Consider the following 16,887-nt stretch of genomic DNA (forward strand, 5'->3'; position numbering starts at 1 on the left):
CAGAACGATATATACATATGTTCCTTTAAACGAGGTACACATTTTGTGTGTGTGTTGTTTGTGTGTCTGTAAACACATAAAAAATGAAATGGACAGACACATAGCAAACTGTCCACAGTGATCACACTCAGGGCAAGGATGAGTTTAGGAAAATGAAGGGCGATTTTCACTAACAAAAACTATTATCTGTCTTTAGTAAACAAAGGAAAACATTGTAAGGCTGTGTTGAAGCTGCTGTGAGGAGCTGTGACACCATCACTGAACTGAGTGAAATGGATTCTGTGCCCAACCTAGTACTGTACATTTCACAGTATTCCTTGAAGTTAGATGCAACCCTGTGTTCTAAGTATTAGCCAATAAGATGGAAAAAGAAATGTTGAGTGTGACTTCCAAAGAGGTGTTCTTTTAAAGAGGGGTGGTTTCTTTAGCCCTTCCTTCTTCCAATTGGTTGAAATGTGCTTGTGATGGCTGGCCCGCAAGCAGCCGTCTTGGACTATAAGGTAAAGGTCATGAGTTAAGTAGGAAAGAGCAATAAGTCAGCAGCAAAAACAGAGTCTGAGTTAAGACCACATCCTAGGGCTGGAGGAGACCTCAGAGACCCCTGCCTGAACCCACATCCAGAGGAAACTAGGGACGAGAAAGGACACGTGATGGGTCAGGGGCAGCGACTGAGCTAGCAGAAGCTTTGCCAAAGATCCCCCACCCTCATCCCACCCACACATATACACAGAGCTCATGGTTCTTTTCCCAGAAACCTCCCCCAGAGCTTGAATGCTGCTCTGTTCTGTGACTAGGAGATCCCCTCTGCGGCCCAGTCTTAGGGTTGAAAGAAGGCCCCCACAGTTGCTTACGTGACTGGCCTGGGACATACCTCTCGTACTCTGACTCAGGTGAGAACATAGCAGAACCTCTGCCCACCGGTGGGGCTGTCTGTCAGTATCTCCAGTTTCGTTTCTCTCTCTCTCTCTGTCCTTCTGTCTTCTTGTCTGTCCCCGTCCATTAGCGCCTCTTTTCAACCCAGTTATTTTCTCTCTCTCCTGTATTCTTCTCTTTCCATCTCCCTCTCTCTGAGCCTGACTGTGAAGCACACCTCTCAACATTTCGGGCAGTACCTTTCCTTCGGTCATGCTGTGTGCTGACTCGGGGCCGCCCCTGCCAGCTCCTGCCTCCTCTCCCCCCCTCTACCTGCTCTGCCTGCCGTTGGCCCCCAGGCAGGCTGGACGCCCTCTCGCGCGTTTGAGTCCTTGAAGCCAGCAGGGCAGCTGGGCAGCTGGGCACACAGAAAGCAAAGCTCAGCGCTGCGGATGCCGGTGGAGAGGCCAGCAACCGCTCCCTCCTGCGACCCCAGAACTTTATCCCTTCTGACCAAGGCTGGCAGAGGGGGCTGTTGGGGTGAGCCCAGGGACCATGGGTATGACTCCAGCTCAGGCTTGGCTGAAGGCCAGAGCCAGAGGGCTTCAGGAATGACCTAAGACCCTCCAGTGTTCCATGCTGGAGGCTGGAGCAAAAAGCCACCAGGGGAAGGGTATGTAAACTGATGGGGTCGGAGGCGTGGGGACTAGTTCAGTCACCACTCAGAGAGGAGAGTTTCAAGGTAGCCATACTCCAATCCTGACCACCACAATCAATGGAGGGAAGAAACCAGGCTTCTAATTTTGCCTTTATCACTCACTAGCTGAGTGACCACAAATAAGGACCTTTCCAGCGCCGGGCCTTAGTTTTCCCATCTGTGCAATGGAAAGAAACAGGCTGCAGTGTTTCAATTTGTTGGTCTGGGTCTGTGATTCTATCACCCCATGAACCTCTGGCACTGTGGATTTGAAGGGAGTAGGGTGTGGGGCTCAGATGGTTTCCCTGTTGGGGAGGGGAGTCTAACTGGAGAGGGGCTGGGGGCTGAAATTCCAGTGTGAAGCAGTGATGATCACATGATCCCACTGGCCTGGGAATCAGGAAGTCTGAGGTCTGAATCTATCCCTTCACTCAACCAGCCTGGTCTCTCTGTGTCTCTGTTTTCCCTTCTGTAGAAGGGGATAATAGTCCCAGCCCCCAGGCCTCAGGAGGACCCAGTGAATTCCTCCTGGTCCCTTCCAGGAGGACTCAGCTCAGAGTGCGGAGGTGAGGGGTGAGGAAGGGGGGAGCTGGAGGTGGGCCTTGGGAGGTGGGAGTCTGCGGGCCCACAGGAGCCATGGGGGCTGTCAGCAGCGGAGCTATTGTGGGAAGCAGGAAGGGGGCTCTCTGGAGTGGGCTAATCACAGGCCCCGGCTCTTCCAGACAAAGCCAGCAGCCTCTGAATGGCCACTCTTCTGGAGAAGAAAGAACACTTGAGGGCCCCATTGAGGCCTTGCACGCTGGGACTGTGGAAAGCAGCCTGGAAGTCAACCCCGTTGCCTCCTCTCCTCATCCCACACCCCCGCGCCTTCTTGGTTCCTTCTGTGGGAGCCAGGCTTTTTCCTAGAGTTTAAACCTTTTGAAAAACCACAGGAGGCTGAATGCTGAATCAGGGAAACAGCTGGGAATAGAGAAAATACTAGGAAGGGAGTCAAGATCTGGTCCTGCTCTACTATCCTGGGCTCAGTTTTTCCATCTGTAAAATGGGGGTACTACCCTGTCCTGACCTGCTAAAATTCATGAGGTGTCCAGACTTTCTTGGTGGAATAGAGGCTAGGCTCAGAGAAGCCTGAGAATTAGGAACAGACCTACTTGCCCTACCACTTGCTGCCCTTGCTCCTGGCACCAGCCTGTCCCTTGAGACACCAGGATGCATCTCCAAGTCCAAGTGCGGGTCAAAAGCCCAAAACGGTCTTCATTATCACAGATGGGTTCCAGATGAAATGGCCAAAAGAACTATTTCCTATTCTTTCATGCACCCGCGGGCTTCCCAGGTGGCTCAGTGGTAAAGAATCCCCTTGCCAAAGTAGGAAACACGGATTCGATCCCTGGGTTGGGAAGATCCCCTGGAATGGGAAATGGCAAGCCAATCCAGTATTCTCGGCCTGGCAAATTCCATGGACAGAGAAGCCTGGCAGGCTACAGTCATGGGGTCATAAAGAGCCACACGCGACTGAGCACGCACACATGCTTGCATGCACAAGCAAAAGCTGCGTTGGGTCTGTCCTTCAATTCTTCCTTCTTTCCTCCCTCCCTCCCTTTCCCCCTCCCACTCTCCCTTCCTACCTTCCTTCCTTTCTTTCTACAAGGCCTTAAGTTCCCGCAGTCACCTATCCTTTGCCCAGCCCTGTCTTGGGCACACAGACATGATTCCTGAAAAACCTTCGGTTGAGCATGGGCAAGACATCATTTGAGACAGGAGAGGCATATGCAGTGTGTGGCAATCAGGTGGAGTCAACAACCTGATTCCAGAGGAGGAGGTTATTAGCCAGACTGGAGGGTGAGTAGGGTGACATCAGGGGAGCCTGTGCAGTTTGGGCAGAGAAAACAGCCCCAGCAAAGACAAGAAGAGGAGACAGGGCAGGCCTGGCCTGGGGCAAGAGTGAGCCCTCCCCAGGACACTACGCTGAATGAAATAAGTCAGCCACCAAAGAACAAGTACCATGTGATTCCACTTACCTGAGGTGCCTAGAGTAATTTCATTCATAGAGACAGAAAGTAGCCTGGTGCTTGCCAGAGGCTAGGGGAAGGGAAGCAGAAAGATGTTGTGTAATGGTGTAGAGTTTCAGTTTTACAAGATGAAAAAAGCTCTGGAGCTTGGTTGCACAACAATGTAAATATCCTTAACACTACTGAACTTGCACACTTAAAAATGGTCAAGATGATCGGTTTTATCTTATGTATGTGTGCGTGCGTGCGTGCTAAGTCACTTCAGTCATGTCCAACTCTTTGCAACCCTATGGACTGTAGCCAACCAGGCTCCTCTGTCCATGGGATTCCCCAGGCAAGAACACTGCAAAGGGTTGCCATGCCCTCCTGCAGGGAATATTCCCAACCCAGGTCTCCTGCATTGCAGACAGATTCTTTACTGTCTGAGCCACCAGGAAAGCCCTTATATTACATATATTTTATCACAAGTTAAAAACAAAAACAAAAACCAGCCACACATACACACCAAAACATGTCTTACCCGAGACTAAGGAGGGGAGAGGAGGCTAGCAATGGGAGGAGTGGGGTGTCAGATGCAGAGGGCCCTCAAACCACACAATCGCCGACATAGTCATCCCAGATCCTCTGTGGGAAGTTGGAGGGAAGGAAAGAAGAAAGGAAGGGGAAAGAGGGAAGCGTTGAGGAAGGGAAAAGGACAGTGGTGTGCAGAGGCAAGGGGCTGGCCTGCAGGAGCAAGGGTCTGGGTGCAGTGTACAGAAGTTTGTCCGAGGGCAGAAGGGACTGGTTCACATCTTATAACAGCTCTGAGGGTCACTTCAAACATGCAAGAGAAGAGGATCACTGACCTTCTAAGACTTCAGACCTAGAAGAAGCATAGCATGGCTTTTGGACCCAGGCTGGTTGGCCAGGCCCAGTTGTGGAGTCAAAGGTTTCTAGATAACCTCTGCCAGCCAAAATGGCCAGACTGTGGCCTTTCCCAATATGACTTACAGAGTTTTAGATCACCAGAGTTCATCCGGGAAGACTTGTCCATCTGACTCCTACCCATTATACAGATTGGTCCACTGATACCCAGAGGGGGAAAGGACTCTGCCCAAGATCACCTACAAGTCAGGTGACTACAACTCTGGTCTTATGAACCCTCTCTGTCTCAGTTTCTCCTTGGAGGAGCTGAAGAAACTGAATTTTAATCATTGCAGAGGAAGCCTACCACATACCCCAGGGCCCTTAGCTGGACTGGCCAAACCATCTTTAGACTGTGTGCGTTAGTCATGTCTGACTCTTTGTGACCCCATGTACTTCAGTCCACCAGGGTTCTCTGTCCATGGAATTCTTCAGGCAAGAATACTGGAGTGGGCTGCCATTCACTTCTCCAGGGGATCTTCCCAACCAGGGATCAAACCCAGGTCTCCTGCATTGCAGGCAGATTCTTTACTGTCTGAGCCACCAGGAAAGCCCACCCATAGACTGGTTCTCTTATTTTTTGAGAATGATGTCTTCCAGTCAAGATGACTTCAAATGAATGCTTTTGGATGAAATCTATGCTGTCCATAAATCCACTCTTTAGTCTCAGAACTTTACTTCTAGAGTTTTAAGGTACGGAAGTCCTGAATAGTATGATTAAAATCCATGAGCCAGTCCCAGGATGTGTTTAGTAGGGGGAAATGTAGATAGATTTAGAATCTCTAGGTTCAGATCTCAACTCTGCTTCTTACTAGCCACATTATCGGAGATTCTCTCAGCCTCAGATTCTTCATCTGTAAGATGAGGATAATTATATCTATCTCATAGAGCCATACAATGTCTGGTACCTGTAGCTGCTCAATGAAGAGCCATATAGTGTCTGGTACCCAGTAGCTGCTCGATGAAGAGTATCAGAAATGATGGTGATGATATTGGCTAAGGATGAGAATGATGATAGTGGTGTTGATGATGGTTGTATTGGTGGTGATGGTAGAGATGGTTTTTACTGAGGAGTGTTCAGAATCCCCCTTCTCCCAATGAGTATCAGCAAGACCCAGGGTGAGGAAGGATGGGTTCCAGCTTGACAATTCTTTGGACAAGAATTGTGGCAAGCTCTGGGCTCTCTGTAAAGAGAAACTGTGCCCCATATTCTATGTTTTGATTCAGAAGGTTAACAAACTGGTTCTAGAAACAGGTGTTAAGGGTATGTTCCCAGGGAACAGACAGTTTCCTAACTCAAGATCTCCAGGGAATGAATAGACATGTGGAAACAGGCTTTCCTGGAAATGGGAAGTCCTGATTACCCCATACCCACATGCTCCCCACACAGGGATAAGTACTCCTTAACCCTGACCCTGCTCGAATTTTTCCATAGAACTTATCATCATCTAGCAGACATCACAGTTTACTTATTTTCTACATTTAGTGTTTACTTGTATCTGCCCCACCTCCCTCCTCCACTAGAACATAAGCTTCAGGAGGGCAAGAATCTTTGTCTGGCTCACTGCTACACTCTTGATGCTAAAAATAGTACCTGGCACATAAGACATGCTCAATAAATATTTGTTGAATGAACAAAAGCTAAATGGGAGGAATCTACTGTTGCCTTTGTTCCCGGGGATAGGCCCAGCTTCCTAACTTGTTACCTGGGTTCTCCACAAACAGAGAAAGGTGGGGTGTGGCCCTGAGCACCCAGCATGTAGGTTTTTAGACTGGGCCCAGGTAGGGACTGTGGGTGGAAGGGGGCTGTGTTGAGCCCAGGGGTCAGTCCCCAACACAGGCAAGGCCTTCAGGAGGCCTGAACCCCAGGTCCCTACATCCCTGCTGAGTCAGAGGCTAAAGACTGAGGAAAAGACACTGGACTTGGAGTTCGAGGTCTTGAGTGTGGGGTTTAATGAGGAGGGCAGGTATGCCGTGCAGCTGTCAACTGAGAACCCCCTGCAGGCTGCTCTGGGGCTGGGGTGCAGCTGCAGGTGATTGATGGGGACCCCTCCCCACCAACTCTGCTGTCACTGATGTCACTGAGCAGAAAGACCCTGGGCAGAGCCTCACCCTCACCAGGAACAAATTAGTCTGTACTTTTCCTAAAGGTATGAAGTAAAGGTGGTGGCTGGGGAGAGACAGAGACCCTGCAAATCCTCCCCAGCCCCTGTCAGGGACTCCAGGGAGCCTCAGGGGAAACAGGAGGAGCAGGGCCAGAGCTCTAGACTGAACCCACAGTTCTGCCAGTGTGACTAAGGGCAAAGTTGACCCTCTGTGAGCCCCCACCTCCTTCAGGGTGACACGGGGACACTGATGCTGGTCAGGGTCAGATGAGGAGGGAATGAAAGGACAGGTGAGGAATGGCTTTGTGAAACTGTGAGAGCTGAGCACACAGCAGGTCTGGGGCCAGTCCTGCTGGGCATCACGCTGAGTAGCCACTGGACTGTGGGCATGCAGGGTAGACAGAGAGATGAAGACCTGGGCCCCACCTTCTGGAAGATTCCAGCAATCAGGCAGAAAGGCAAAAATTCCAAATAAAGAATAGTTAAGTGATCTGGAAAGAGGAGAAAATCCATGCCTGGCTTGTGAGGCCATCCAAAGAGGCTTCCTGTAGGAGGAGGCAGTGAGGGAATGGGGAAACTAAGTCCCAGGCTTTCACGTGGTCAGAGATCAGGGTCAGGTTGAACCCCTCCCTGGGTGGCAGGACCCAGGATCATCTCACAGGCTAGGAGCCCTCAGCTCCCCACATGAGTAAAGTGAAGAGGCCATGGGGGGGGGCCTGACAAAGGGTCATCCTCAAGAAACTCCTAGCCAAGCCTGGCTTCAATTCGAAGGCCAAGCTGCCCGGGTTTCCCAGGGGCCCTGCCTGTCATCCTCATTCCCTGGGGGAGGCAGAGAGAGAGATTCCAGAGTCCCATCTCTGGGACCCACGTTCCCTACCCAGGTTTCTGCAAGAATCGTGGACAGCACGACACATAACTGCATGTGGAGGCGCTGAGCCTGGGCAGGGCCTCGGGAGGGGCGGCCCAGTGGGTGGACGTGGCCACCTTCCCCATCTACCCGTGCCCAGACCAACCCCGATGAATCGCTCCGTGCGGGACAGGAACACGAGGACTTGTACCACTACTGCCGCAATCTGGCTCTGCTCCAAGCCAGTGCAGGCCCCACGGCCCACCACTGAGGGGACCTGGCCTTCCACGTGCTCCCCGCCCCTCAGCCTCCTACTACAAACTGCCATCCTGGTGCCAGCCAGCCGGAACCAGTGTCACTGCACCCAGAGCCCCAGCTGCCCAAGCTGCAGGGAGGTATTCCCTGGGTGCCCATCAAGTTCTAGCACCACTGCTCCCCTAGTTAGAAAACCCTGTGTCTCTGATGAGCCTGGCTGCCCCACAGTCCTTCACTGAGCAGAAAGGCAGAACTTCCCAAGGTTGCCTCACTGGGTTCTGAAGAACAGGCAGTCTGAGGGTGGAACGGGGAGTTCCAGTTTGAAGTGAGAGACAAAGGAGCAAACGAAGGCCACACAGATCAAGGACATCACTGGGTGGGGTTTCTTTGCCCAGTGGGTGAGTGTTCCCAGAGACACTTCAGTCCTCAAACTCACTTTCACATGTTCTCACCCGGTTTCAACAGAGGCCTGGAGTGACCAGGAGACAGAAGTCTTTCTTTTCCCTCCCTCAACCCCATCTAGCTTCCACCACAACCAGGAGGGACTCAGCCCTGAACTGGGACCCTGGCGGCCTCAGGCCCAGGTGAGAGGATCTAGCTCTTGTCCAAGCTAAGGAGGATTCATTCCCCAATGAGGTAGTGTTCTGCAACCAGACAGTGTATCTGGTGGGCCTTGCAGCCAGTATAGGCAGAAGCTAGTAGAGCAAGCAGCCCATTTCACAGGTGGAGAAACTGAGGCTCATCCCCCAAGGATGCTTGATTCCATCTAATGCCAACCACATTTCCTGGGGACCTTAGTGCACAGTAGTGTATGGGATCCAAAGCTGGGTCAAACCCTGGGTTCAAAGTGCTGCCTGGCTTGAAGACAGCCTGGCACAATGTGGGGATCCTATGGGCCCAGAAGTTATGTGCTGGGAGGAGAGCTCTGATGAGGGAGTGTGCAGGTCTGAATTTGAAGCCTAGGAAAGGCTTTTCAAAAGAGATGTCATTTGAGGTGAATCCTTCATTCATTCAGGCTTCCCTGATAGCTCAGTTGGTAAAGAATCCGCCTGCAGTGCAGGAGACCCCCGTTTGATTCCTGGGTTGGGAATATCCACTGGAGAAGGAGGCTACCCACTCCAGTATTCTTGGGCTTCCCTTGTGGCTCAGTTGGTAAAGTATCCACCTGCAATGCCGGAGACCTGGGTTCAATCCCTGGGTTGGGAAGATACCCTGGTGAAGCAAAAGGCTACGCACTCCAGTATTCTAGCCTGGAGAATTCCATGGGCTGTACAGTACATGGAGGTCGCAAAGAGTTGGACACAACTGAGCCACTTTGACTTTCATTCATTCAATCCCTCATTGATCCATTCATTCATCCATCAAACATTTGTTAAGTACTGACTCTCTCAGATTCCATGCTAGGTGAGTAAGATTTGGGAATGGTAACTGTGGGCTTTGAGGAGAATATTCCAAGGAGGAGTGAACAGAATAAGCTGACTGAGAAGGAAAGGGTTTGGCTGGCAGAAGAAATGAGCTGAGGGTGAAACCAAAAGTTTACAACCAAAGGTGCGTGGCTCTCCTGCAGTGCCTCCGTCCCATGATGCATTGGTCTGAAATTGAGCCCAGGTGGTGCGCTCAGCTGGGCTGGGAGATGGCCAATCAATGGATGGGAGAAAGTGGAAGGAACAGTGACAAAAGAGCTAGATGGATATTTAGGTCAGGAGGCAATGGGGAGCCACCAGAGGGGTTTGTGCAGAAGAAAGACAATCTGATCTGTGGTTTAGACAGAGTAATCTGGCAGAATGTGCTGGGACAACTGGAAGAATGGACCAGGGACCAGGGACCACCTTCTCTTGCCCAGGTCTCAGTTTGTGACCTGGACTACTTTGGCCTCTGTTTGGTCGTTAATCAGTCAATCAGCAAATACTGTTGATCACCTACTGTATGCCTAGCTCTGAGCTGGGTGCTGAGGGTACTGTGGTGAGTTTGTGAATGAAATAGATAAGGCCTGGATTCCTATGTGTTCTAGCTCAGGCAGAAGCAGTCCTGGGCTGTCTAGGTCCCTGTGTGCCCTGACCACCTGTTCCAGGGGCCACGTGGACAGTTTTTGTGCAGGCTGCTCCTCTGAATGCCTCTGAGGGAGGGTGGGACTCCTGCAGGGAAGGGGGGCTGGGAGATGGCTGAGCCAGCCGCTGCAGCTCTAATTTCTGTTATTTAATGCCATCATCTCCCTGCCGTTCTCCCTCTTAAAGTGTCAGATGTCTGCTTCTACCAAGACAAGAAAATGGCTTTCAAGGGAGAGGAAAATCACTTCCCTCCTAGGGGAGGGGTCAGCCATCACAACCCTGACAACAGGGCCAGGAAGCCAGTGGGGGGAACAGACAACGGAGAGGCGTCCTCCAGAGGATAGAAGGGCTGTCTCAGCTCAGGCAAACTCACCCAGCAGTTCAGCATGAGGAAAGCGGGTACCTTTCTGGCATCTTTGGAGGCTCAGAGACACAACTGGTGGGACAGAGCATGACCAGGCACTCAGAGAGGGGTGGGCTTGCAGGCAGTCCTCTGGATCTCTGGGCAGCTCCTTGGGGAAGTGGATCTGGCCTAGAACCACAGGGAGGTAAAACCACCCTCTCTCCCCTCATTGCAGATAGGGAAAATGAAGCCCAGGAAGGAAGGACTTAACCCAGTTCTCTTTGATTCTCAGATGAAGAGGAGGAGAAAGCAATCTAGAGGGGTTGAGGGTGGCGAGAAAAGAAGACAGTGAGCAGCGGGGAAGGAGAGGAGAGGAAGGAATTGCATTCTCAAATTCAGCCCAATGTCAGCAATATTCAGTTCAAGGCCAGGAATGGATTTCTAGGCTCCAGATGCTCATGGATAGACCCAAGGCCACCTCCTTCAGGAAGCCTTCCGTGCACTAATTTTGTTCCTTCCAAACTAGCCTCCGTCCTGTCTGCATCAGTTATTTCAGTCATTCAATCTATTCAATTGTGAACTTTATTGTAAATTCACAAGTTGTTCTCCAACTTGTGTGTCAGGTTTTTTTTTTTAAGCCAGAACTGATGATGGTCATGGGTTGAGAGATGGGGTAAGGGTGGAGCAGGGGGCAGAGGGCAGGGGATTAGGAATACCATGCTCAAGAAAGAGTAAGGGGCAGGAGGCAGGGCTCAGTGTGAAGCTGCAGTGACTGACTTTGAATCACTTTGCTTCTCAGCCATGGTCCACAGGTTACATAGCCCTAAATGGCCATGCAGGCTAGTCACAGGTTTCCAGAAATACTGGAGACTCTGCTGGGACAATCAATTCCCCTAAACTAACATCTTCTCTTAAGGTCTCAAGTTACCTCCTCTGTCTGGGGAGCTGGGAGGATGTTGGGGGTAGGGGGAGTAGGGGTTGGTGGTAGGGAGGGCTAACTCCCCTGAGTATTTCCAGTGTGTACGGCCAGGCCACAGACCCCAGAGCAGACCCCAGACCCTCGGGACCTGACCCACAAATTGGGGGCATTGGCTGCAGAGGGAAGATTACCGCGCACAGGAGGGAACCAGCTCCAGGCTTCCTGCCAGATGCAAGGGGTGCTCCGGTGGTTTCCTTTCCAGGCAGAGCTCCGCCAGACTCATCCTGTCCCTGCCTCCTTCACCGCTTGGCTGGTTTGAGACCGCGAGGCTGCACCACCCCAGCACTCCCAAGGCCCTTTCTCCCCAGGGCGAGAGTTGATCTGGGCAGAATGAGGGTGGCCTGTCCAGTGCAGGACAGTGTAAGGTACCCAAGGGTGAGGGAAGCAGCAAGTGTTAAGTCGCTCAGTCGGTGTCTCACTCTTTGCAACTCCATGGACTGTAGTCCGCCAGGCTCCTCTGTCCAGAGAATTCTCCAGGCAAGAATACTGGAGTGGGCAGCCATTCCCTTCTCCAGGGGATCTTCCCAACCCAGGGATCGAACCTGGATCTCCTGCATTGCAGGCAGATTCTTTACCATCTGAGCCACCAGGGAAGGACAGACGGAGGAGCAAGGTGCAGGCCAAATCTGGCTGCTGAGCCCCTGTGCGGGGCTCCTGCTCAACTCCTTTAGGGGCATATGAGGCCTCTTGGGAAATAAGGGGTGGGGGGAATGGGGTGGTGAGGACGGGGTGGGGGGTGGGGAGGAGGCCACCGCAGCTTGGGCCGGGAGCTACAGGGCCCCAAGGCGCCGGCCACAGCCCCTCCTCCCACCTCACTCACCTCTTTAAGAGATCCTGAAGGTGTAAGGACAACCTCCTGCGAGCCAGGCGGAGCTATTTAAGAGGGAAACTGTGGCCTGGAAATTCCCAGTGATGAAATTTCTGGAAACATGAACTTGAAAATTCCTTGCTGCGGCTCTGTGAGCCATCCTGGGGGCTCCTGCACGCTAGGCCCTGGAGCTTCCTCCCACGCAGGGGTGGGAGCAAGAATGGGAGCGGGAGGCTGGGGAGGTGGGCTCCCTCCCCTCACTTTTACCTCTTGCAAACAATCGCAGTTTTGTTTCAAGGAAATGATTCTGTTCCCAAGAAGCCTTTTAAATGATGCTTTCAAGGGTCTTTTTTTTTTAATTCTTTCCATTTAAAACATTTTTTTTTTTTTTTTGCCCTGGAGGGGAAAAAAAAAGAGCAGAGTAAAAGCTAATAAAGCAATCACCAAATACTGAGGACCTGGCTCTAAGCCTGCGGAATCTGGTTGTAGCTTTGGCACCAACAGGCTGGGGGGCTTTCATTAAAAAGAAGTGGAGGGGAACGAGCAGTCAGTGGCTCTACCCGCATCCCTGCCGCCGGCTGTCCGTCTGGGCGTCTGTCTCCCTTTGTTCCCTCCTTCCTCCCCTCCCCCACCCCCTCTCGGATTCTCTCCTTCCTCTTCGGATCGCAGTTCCGGCTGGCTTTCCAGCCCCAACACTTCCAGCCCCAGGCATCCTTCTGCCTTCGGGCCAGCGCACTCCAGGCCTTCACTCTCTTCTCCTTTCTGCTCCGCTTTTCAATTTATTTTGCCTTTTATTGCTCGCTATTGCATAGACTATTGCCCTGGAGACAGGAATAGTTCTAGTAGGGAAGCGCACACTTGGTGGATTTCATTAACATTCCTGCCCGGTGCGTCTGGGGTGGGGGCGGGGAGCTGGCCCGGCGAGGCAGCAGGGTGCCTCTTTGCTCCCACCCCCACACCTCACTGCCAGACCTTTAGGGTCAGGGTCCGCTGCCCAACTGTACCCAGTCTTGTGGTGGAAGGGGAGGGCCCATAGCCCATTTCACAGGTGGGGAGACCGAGGCTTGGACTGCTACTAACAAGATGGGAAGGGTGAGACCAGGTTAGATCAGAACTGCCAGCCCCCTCCCCAGCTAATGCCCCAGTTCCTTGGTATTGGGGGCCCCATGTCACCCTCCCCTCTCCCTTCCTGTCCTCCATCACGTGACAGAGGCTGAGAGCAGGTCAGCCCCTCCTTGCAAATGAGGCAGTTTTATGGGCTTTAGAAAAACACTCCAATTGTTCCCTCAATTACCCTGAGCGGATTGAATATATTAATCTCTCTCTTAACTGGAGTGAGAGACTCGGCTGCTGCCCCTCCCCCAGCCACCAGCATCCCTTCACTGGCACGTGCCACGGAGTGACTCCCAGTCCCCGCTACCCTGGCCTGGGCCCCTGAGCAGGCCAGCCTGGGTCCAGGCAACATACTTCTGCTGTGCCTAACACACACACACACACACACACACACGTGTGCACATGTGTGCACACTCACACATGCACACACTCATAGACGTACACACGCACACTCATACACAGACACACGCGGCTGCTTTACATCTCTCTCTCAATTCGTATTGATTTTCTCCTTTGCCGCTATTTGGAAGAATCTTTTCCTTGTGTAAAGTTGGTCAGGGGGCCGAGGGGGGTGGGAGGGGAATGTGGGCAGCTCCCCCTTCTGCTCCTGTGACAACTGCCTCCAGCTTAAACACACTCTGCCCCAGGCAGCCGAGCTCCGTTAAAAGCTACCCGAGGTTTCCCTTTGTAGCTCGATTTTCTTTTATTTCTGGGGAACAAAGACACTGTCAAGGCGTTCCCCATGTGCTGTCACCCATGCAGGGAAGGGTGTAGACCCATCACCAGTCACCCAGGTGGAGAGACCAGGCTGGTAGGAGAGGAGGGGCTGGCCCAGGCCGGCCCCAGGGAGGGCAGGGGTGAGGGACATGGCCATTCCCCCCTCAGGAATAGAAAGGCTCTTGGCCATTTGTACCACGATGACCCTGCCAGCTGCCTTCTGTCCCCTCATGCTCCTGGATGGCACTGAAAGATTTTCTGCCCATGGGGGTCTCCGAAGGGCCGCAAAAGTCCCTGAGTAAGGCCTAAAAATATGTTATTTGGGGGGGTCCCATATTTAGGTCCTCGCCCAAGCTGGTCTCTTCTCTCCCACGGCTGATTTCCATGTCTCTGTATGTCTCTGGAGTCGGTGCCTGAAGCTCAGAAGAGTAGGGTATAGGAGAGGTTTGGGGTCCAGCCACCTTGCAGTGAGAGGCAGGCATATTGAGGTCAATTGGATCTGGGTTCAGGTCAGTCTCTGGCATTTATGTAGTAGCTGGGTGACCCTGTGCAGGTTGTATAACTTCCCTCAGCCTCCATTTTCACATCTGTAAAATGGGGTAGGGCCATTCCTATGCCCTCTATTGCTGGGGAAATTAAATGACCTAGTGTATGGTTAGCTCTGCCCTGCAGGCAGGGTTTAATAAATGCTGTCTTAGTCACGAGTTGGGATGTCTGGGCAAAGCAGATAGGTCTGAAATGGCCTCAGTTTCTGCATCTAGGAAAGAGGGTAGCTCCTTCATGCCTAACTGGTCTCCCAAGGGGAGGGCATTGGGATCTTGTGAACCCCACTGTCTCTGGGACCCGGGTACCAGGTTTCCAGGTGGAGGAGGCTGGATCAGCCTGGGATGCTGGTCTGGGAAGAAACTCCATTAGCAGACTGCTGTATCCGAGCACACCAGATGGCCCTGCTGCCCAGCCCCCATCGCTGCCTTCCCTCACCCCAGCCAGGGGCTGTCGCTGATTCACACCTCTTAGAAGCAGTGTGTGTGTGTGAATGTGTGATATATGTGGGGTGAGGGGGAGATGGAGAGGAAGGGGTTACCTGGCTCTGATGTCCTCCCAGCCAGCCCAGGCCCAGCAGCTGATGGGTTCCAGGGTGGGAGTGAGGGGGGCTGTGATTGCCTTCTCATCTCCAGAAGTTACCTTCATGGGAAAGGAGGAAGGAGGGGCAGGAGGGCACAGTTGTCTTGACCTTTTAAGGTCATCTTCCTCTTTTCTCCTTCACTCACGCCCTTGGAAAGTGGAGGCTCCCCCAACAGACACTCTGGAACACAGCCACTCTCACAGACGTGCAGACACATAAGGACATGCACATGTTGAATATACACAGACCCACCACATCCACCCCAACATCACAATGATAAGACTCACACCAGCTCAATGATGGACGTACTTGGGGCACACCCGCTCCCACACAAACACAGGCCCACACCTCCTTGGGGACCTTCTGGCTTTATCTCGGTAGGAATTCTCCAAGTGCAGCCTCTACCAGATGCTTTGGGGACACAACATGTGTGATGTAAGAGGTGAAATTAAAACCCTGTGTGAAACAATCTTTAATAACTGGTCTTTAATGAAACAGCAGGTTGAGGAGGGCAGGAGAGAAAGAAAGCTGACAGTGCCCAGTTGGCCTGCCCTGGCCCTGGTGAGGGCTTGGCCCGTCAGGAGTCAGCCAAGACACCCCAACCTGGATTCCGAGCTGGTACTGCAGAGTCCCTGGGCTAGGAGCAGCTGAGGCCAACAGGATGGATGGAGGATGAGTTGAGGACATCCTTTCTCCCACCTGGATCTGACAGCTTGTCCTTGGATCCAATGGTCTAACCAACCTTCTTTAGCCCACAGTGGTCCTCTGTCCATCCATCCAGCATCCATCCACTGCCCCAGCAGTAAGCAAGGTAGCTGATCTCTCAGCCCTTAGGGAGCTGCCAGGCTAGGTGGGGAGAAGAGACAGGAGAAGTTGGAAGATCATGACCTAACAAGCGCACTCTGAGGGCTGCTGGAGCTTGCGGAGGAAGGGATGTCTTCAGTTGGGTGGTCATCATGGCCTCAGTCTGCTGTAGGAAAGCCAGTTCTGACTGGGAATCAAAAGACCTCAGTTTAGGATTCCATTTTGAGGTTGCTTAAGAGCTGTATTGTTGTTCTGTCGCTAAGTCATGTCTGACTCTTTGTGACCCCATGGATTGCAGGCATGCCAGGCTTCCCTGTCCTTCACCATCTTCCAGAGCTTGCTCAGACTCAGGTCCATTGAGTCAGTGATGCCATCCAACCATCTCATCCTCTGTCGCCTCTTCTTTTCCTGCGCTCAATCTTTCCCAGCATCAGGGTCTCTTCCAGTGAGTCGGCTTTTCACATCAGGTGCCCAAAGTATTGGAGCTTCAGCTTCAGCATCACTCCTTCCAGTGAATATTCATGGTTGATTTCCTTTAGGATTGACTGGTTTGATCTCCTTGCTGTCCAAGGGACTCTCAAGAGTCTTCTCCAGCACCACAGTTTGAAAGCATCAATTCTTCATCGCTCAGTCTTCTTTATGGTGAAACTCTCATATCTCTACATGACTACTGGAAAAACCATATCTATAAGAGCTGTATGACTTCAAGCAAATCACTTACTTCTCTGGGCCTCAAGTTCTTCATCTGTGCAATGGGCAGAGCAGTATCCACTGACAGGGAGGTTGTGAGGCTTAGATGAGGAAGAGGGTGGGAAATTTCTTGGTTCATTGTAATCCACCTCACAAATGTCAGGGGGTGGGGCATCTAACCCCTGCCTCAAAGAATGTGAGGGTGTGATTACAGTATGGATTGAGGAAAGTGGTTTTCAAGTGGAGAGGACAGGGTGAGCAAAGGCGTGGGAGCCAGAACATGGAGGTGTGTGAAGGAACAGCAAGCAGGGAGAAAGGATGGAGTGGGGTGAACATGCTTATGGGAATGGGGAGTTGCAGGGAATGCTGAGGCAAGGGAGGGTCGGTGCCAACTCCAGGTCTCTGAGCCCTCTGCTCTCACATTTGCCCAGGCTACTGGAGCCAGGCTGGCACATGCAAAGGGCTCAGAGTCCATTAGAGCATTGCATGGACCTTGGGAGGGGGGCAGGGTAACCTTGATAATGTTCATTTTCTGGAGCAAGAAACTGAGTCCTTAGGAAGTAAACCACTTACCCGAGGCTTCCTACTGAC

General features: G+C 52.3%; 1 protein-coding gene across 1 annotated transcript in view; it reads right to left on the bottom strand.

Annotated features, from left to right (window-relative positions):
- The window catches only part of STRA6 (signaling receptor and transporter of retinol STRA6), a 43,197-nt gene extending 31,276 nt beyond the window's left edge, over positions 1-11,921 (bottom strand). Inside the window, exon 1 of the mRNA XM_070477549.1 lies at positions 11,859-11,921. The gene's annotated coding sequence lies outside the window, so the exon portion shown is untranslated. The remainder of the gene's footprint in view (positions 1-11,858) is intronic.
- Between the last annotated feature and the right edge of the window lie 4,966 nt (positions 11,922-16,887).

The sequence above is a fragment of the Odocoileus virginianus genome, chromosome 16 (assembly GCF_023699985.2).
Source record: "Odocoileus virginianus isolate 20LAN1187 ecotype Illinois chromosome 16, Ovbor_1.2, whole genome shotgun sequence".
Taxonomy (NCBI): Eukaryota; Metazoa; Chordata; class Mammalia; order Artiodactyla; family Cervidae; genus Odocoileus; species Odocoileus virginianus.